The sequence below is a fragment of the Barbatula barbatula genome (assembly GCF_947034865.1).
Source record: "Barbatula barbatula genome assembly, chromosome: 13".
In the NCBI taxonomy this organism is placed as follows: domain Eukaryota; kingdom Metazoa; phylum Chordata; class Actinopteri; order Cypriniformes; family Nemacheilidae; genus Barbatula; species Barbatula barbatula.
Window position 1 is genome coordinate 5,420,141 of NC_136776.1, and position 6,203 is coordinate 5,426,343.

A 6,203-nucleotide genomic window follows, 5' to 3' on the forward strand; every position below is an offset into this window, starting at 1 on the left:
CTAGTCTTGTCCTTAGTGTTTATTTTCCTAGTCTAGTTTAGTCCATGTCCTGATTATTATTTACCTTGTCTTGTTTTACCCCCTTGGGGGTTGTTGTTTTGTGTTTATTTTTATATTAAATTTCCTGTTAACCCCGTCATCCCTGCGTCTGCCTGCATTTGGGTTCTCTCTCTACACCACGACTCTACACCATGACACATATCAACAAAGAACAATAATTACACTATCCCAGAGACCAAGGACAAGTTTATGAGATGCAGGGTACAGAACTGTAAAAATAGGGGTAGAAGGAGGAAGAAACCCCCAAAAAGTGCAAAGAGCAAAGCAGAGTATAGTAATTTCTGATCAATTTTGAGCTACGATGATAGAACATGTTTTCATTCATCAAAAAACAAATGTATAAGCGGAAAAATATAAACTTTGTTTTGAGATAAAAAATGTACTTCTCCCTGAGAACTATGTTTTGAACAATGTATTTTCTATTTATTGGTGTATTGTTTACTGACTGCTTGATAGTCTATATCATTTTGATCACTTTGTTTATGATTTGAGAGCAGTGTTTGATTTTGAACACAGGCAAAACTGTTTTGAGTCGAAAGTTTCATTTTGCAAGAGGAGTCAGAGGCTTTGTAAATAGTTCTTGAAGATGAGGTTTTGTGTTCAATGTTTTCAGAAAATGGAGCAAGTTTACAGATATTGAGTTTTAGCAATTGAGAAAAACTGTATCTATCTTTTGACGTAACAACACACCATAGCATCTGCCGATCAATGGATCATCTATAAATATGCTTGGATTAGGTTTTGGATGTAGTTAGTGAGGCAAGAAGAACGGGCAACAGCTTTTAGGCAATGTTCTGTTTTTTTTGTTTTTATATGTAAAATCCGCTTCCCGCAATTGAAAGTCAATGGAAGGGTTGGATTGGGTTTCCCGCCGGTGTGGGCGTGGCTTTCATATGATCCCCGATTCAAATAAGAGCAAGGTCAGCTAATTTTAATTCGGAAACCTGCTGGGTTAATTTCGACGCAATGGATGGGTAATCTAAGGATTTAATAACGATTTATTAACCCTCAATCTTTTGTAGACAATAATATTGTATACACACTTTCATACATTTTCTCTTATCAGATATGTTGTGCCAGCCTGCCATGAGTTTTTGGAACACATATCGGAACAGTTAAACTCCATAATTAGGGTTCTTCTGCAAAGACCCCAAGAAGCAGATTATATGTATTATCGGCTGGAAAATGTTGTTCAGATTGTTTATCGTTTAGCTGCGGTTGTTCCGTTGCCAAGAGAAGACGACATTTTTAGTTTATTAAACAGCAGTTTGGAGCTGTTGGCACCAGAATTTGGTTTAAACTTTGCAGAGCGTGGACAAAATATAGCAGTAGGAAAAGAACAGCTGCAGTTTTCACTGTAACAACGTTTTAAAGTACACAAGATCGCACACATGTATGGAGTATCATACTCCACCATTAGGAGGTGGATGAAGGCGAACAAACTTTCCGTACGAGAAACCTATTCTGATACAACCTTGGAAAACTTGAAAGAAGTCATTCAAAACTTCCCTGGACAGTGCCCAAACAGTGGATACAGGATCGTGGATGGCCACCTGAGATCATTAGGCCTAAGATAGGCTATACACACTGAATGGTAATACATTTGTGTTTATGTACGCTAATAGCCTAATAATTGCCGACAAATTATTCACGCCCTAGGTGGCGGTCATAGAGAGAGAGAGAGAGAGAGAGAGAGAGAGACAGAGCGAGAGAGAGAGACACAGAGCGAGAGAGAGACACAGAGCGAGAGAGAGACACAGAGCGAGAGAGAGACACAGAGCGAGAGAGAGACACAGAGCGAGAGAGAGACACAGAGAGAGAGAGAGAGAGAGAGAGAGAGAGAGAGAGAGACAGAGCGAGAGAGAGAGACACAGAGCGAGAGAGAGACACAGAGCGAGAGAGAGACACAGAGCGAGAGAGAGACACAGAGCGAGAGACAAAGAGAGAGAGAGAGACAGAGACAGAGCGAGAGAGAGAGACAGAGCGAGAGAGAGACACAGAGCGAGAGAGACACAGAGAGAGAGAGACACAGAGAGAGAGAGAGAGAGAGAGAGAGAGAGCGAGAGAGAGACACAGAGCGAGAGAGAGACACAGAGCGAGAGAGAGACACAGAGCAAGAGAGAGACACAGAGCGAGAGAGAGACACAGAGCGAGAGACACAGAGAGAGAGACACAGAGAGAGAGACACAGAGAGAGAGCCCAGAACTGATTTCCACCAGCGCACAACAGAGTCAACATGGACATCTCACGTGGATGTGCCGGAATACCAAACGTTCACCTTGTACATCATTCTTCATTGAACATTAACAATCTTCATGACCACATCCACTTGCGTAAAGACAGCGTGAATGTGTTGGCTAAAAATCTTAAAGATTTTGCACTTGGCAGAACCCCTGGCAGTCCCAGCAACAAAGAATCCAGCAATCCTCAGCAAAGAAGACGCTTTCTCCAAACATCACCACACGGCGTCTTCTCCCCAAACCCAGATGAACGCTATCAAACAGCGCCCTGGAGACTTCATCAACAACAACCTATGTCTCAAAACTTTCACCCGGTCCACCTGTACCCACATCCTGAACAACAGCAACCACGTTTTCGACCTTCACACCCGCATCACCCTGTCCCCCATCATGGACAACAACACAGAGACATGGTGCCACCACATCAGCTGAGGAAAAATGAGCCACTTCTGAGAAAAGCCCCGAGGATGGAGCAAATGTCCACTGCACAACCGAACCCACACAGATCAGAACGGCCGGAGCAACTAAACTACGCTGCAGCCCTAAAAGGCCAAAAGGACACTGAAAGCACCAATCTAGGAGAGATTAAAGACATGCTGAACTTAATCTGCAGGCGGCTGAGTTAAACTACAATATATCAATACAGTAATTACAGTGTGGTAAAAGTAGCCTTTCTGTATGCCTACAAGATTTACATTGATATTCAACAGGTTTAAGTCGGGTTGGTTTTATTATAGAGGAATGTTAAAATTGTTCGTGAACAACACATGAAACCATTGAAAATTACACTGTGGAACATTCAGGGAATACACTCATCCAGTTTGGGATGTAAAACCAAAACCCTGGACTTAAAGAAAAGTGTATTAGACACAGACATAATCATATTGCAAGAAACATGGCGCAGAACTGATGAGGTCACTTTTTGTCCCCCAGGTTATCGTGAAATATCAATATCATCTCAAAAACATGAAAAAATTACACGTGGGAGAGATTCAGGCGGCACAATAATTTGGCACAAGCTTGAAATTGATAAATACATCCAACTAATCAAAAAAGAAGAATCACATGTCTGGCTCAAAATCAATAATCAACTCAGTCAAACTACAAAAGATATATTTTTATGTGCTCTTTATATTCCTCCCTCTGAATCTCCTTATTATAATGAAAACATCTTTGATACCCTCCACAGTCAAATTAATCATTTCCAGGCCCTAGGAAGTGTGTTGGTATGTGGGGATCTCAATGCAAGAACAGGGTCCTTACCAGATTACACCACTGATAATGGTAATAATTATATATTTGGACAAAGCTTTCAACAAAACAGTGTACATATGTCAAGAAATAACTTTGATACACAAGTCAACAAAAATGGAAAACTTTTAATTGAGCTCTGCCGAAGTCTGGGCATATACATTATTAATGGCAGGGTGAGAGGAGATTCTCTAGGAAGATACACATACGGTTCATTTCATGGTTGCTCAACAGTTGACTACATGATCACAGATTTAGATCTATTCTCTTTCAAAGCATTCATTGTCAAACCACTAACACCGCTCTCAGATCACAGCCAAACTACTCTTTATTTAAAAAGGGAAGAAAACACAAACATACATCCACAACCTGAACCCAGTAAGCTATATAACATTAACAAGAATTATAGATGGTCTCAAAACAGCACTGAACAATACCTGACCGCAAATGATCACCCTCAAGTACATTTACTATTAGATAACTTCATAGAAAAGAAATATTCCCCTAATGCTGATGGTGTAAATTTGGCAGTAGAAAACATAAATGACATATTTGATTGTTTAGCAACAATATCCAACCTTAAAATCACCAAAAAAACCATGAGAAAAAACGAGAAGACTGGTTTGATTCGGACTGTAAAAGGATACGAAAAAATTTAAGACATCTTGCAAATCAAAAGCATCGACAGCCAGACAGTGCAGATTTACGTCTCCGTTATTGCAAGGAACTAAAGAAATATAAGAATACACTCAGAAAAAAGAAAGAACGATACATCCAAAATCAGTTGGAAACAATTGAACAATCTATCCATTCAAACAGTTTTTGGGACAACTGGAATATCTTAAATAAAAAGAACCACGAACCAATAACTATTCAAAACGGAAAGACCTGGAAAAATCACTTCGAACAACTTTATTGTAAAATAAACATGAATACAGAACAAACACAGATACATGAAAAATTAAACCAGATGGAAAACATAATTGGCAAATACCAAAATCCACTAGACTACCCAATCACTGAAAAAGAGCTCATGGATAAAATGCAGAAACTTACTGCAAAAAAGTCAAGTGGACTAGATGGCATCCTAAATGAAATGATTAGAAATATAAATCATAAATTCAAACTGGCCTTACTAAAACTGTTTAACTTGATTTTAAGTGTTGGATATTTCCCAGACATATGGAATAAAGGACTCATAACGCCCATTTTTAAGAGTGGTGACAAATCAGATCCAAATAATTACAGAGGGATCTGTGTGAGTAGTAATCTGGGGAAAATGTTCTGCAGCATCATCAATACAAGACTCATACACTTCCTTACAGAACATAACGTCATAAACAAAAGTCAGATTGGTTTTTTACCAAATTATAGAACATCAGACCATATCTTCACCCTACATACCCTGATCGATAAATACATTCATCAAAAAAAGACACAAATATTTGCTTGCTTTGTAGACTTCCAAAAAGCCTTTGATTCAATTTGGCATGAAGGTCTGCTGTCTAAACTTCTAGAATCAGGCATTGGGGGTAATGTATACAACATTATTAAAACGATGTATCTAAACAACCAATGTGCAACCAAAATCGGGAACAAACAAACAGAATTTTTTCCTCAAGGAAGGGGGTGAGACAGGGATGTCCACTATCACCGACCCTCTTCAATATCTACAGTAATGAACTGGCAAAACTCCTAGAACAAAACTCAGCACCTGGTCTCACACTACACGACTCCAACATAAAGTTCCTTCTGTTTGCGGATGATCTGGTCCTTCTATCTCCAACTCAAGAAGGGCTTCAGCAAAGCCTAGACACTTTACATAAATTCTGTCAGACCTGGGCCCTGACTATTAACACTAACAAAACTAAAATATTAACATTCCAGAAAAGACCCAGAAGTCAGGGAAAGACACACAATTTCACCCTTGGTGCAACCAAAATTGATCACGTTACAAACTACACATACCTCGGGTTGAAAATAAGCGCCACTGGCAACCTAAAGCTGGCCATGAATGAATTGAAAGAGAAAGCAAGAAGGGCATTTTACAGCATCAAAAAATCTATCCAAATTGAAATACCAATTAGAATCTGGCTGAAAATATTTCAATCAGTCTTAGAACCGATTGCACTGTATGGCAGTGAAGTGTGGGGTCCTCTCCTGAACCAGGAATTTAACAAATGGGACAAAACCCCGATTGAAACCTTACATGCGGAGTATCCTCAGGGTCCAGAGAAACACACCAAACAACGCATGTAGAGCAGAGCTGGGTCAATTGTTATGTGGATAGAGAAAACCCAAAAGCGAATCACAGTCAATAAAGTCTTTAATGGGAAAACAAGGGAATCTCCCGCAGTGGCGGACAAAACAGAAATCCTCCCGCAGATAATTAACTGAAAGAAACCGGAACAGCGTCCGTAGATGGGGGGGAAGAAAGAACCACTGGTAACTTAGTCCCTCGGGAGATGACGCAGCGGGTGGACAGTGGAACCCCGAAGCGGCAATGGCAAAAACAGCCGTAGCACTGATCAGACACAGGGAAAACAGGTTAGAGCAAATAGCACAAATAGCAATGTCTGCAACACCACAATACCCGGGGTGACAGGAGAGCTAGGGCAGAGTAACTCCTTTCACTGGAGACAACAAACGATC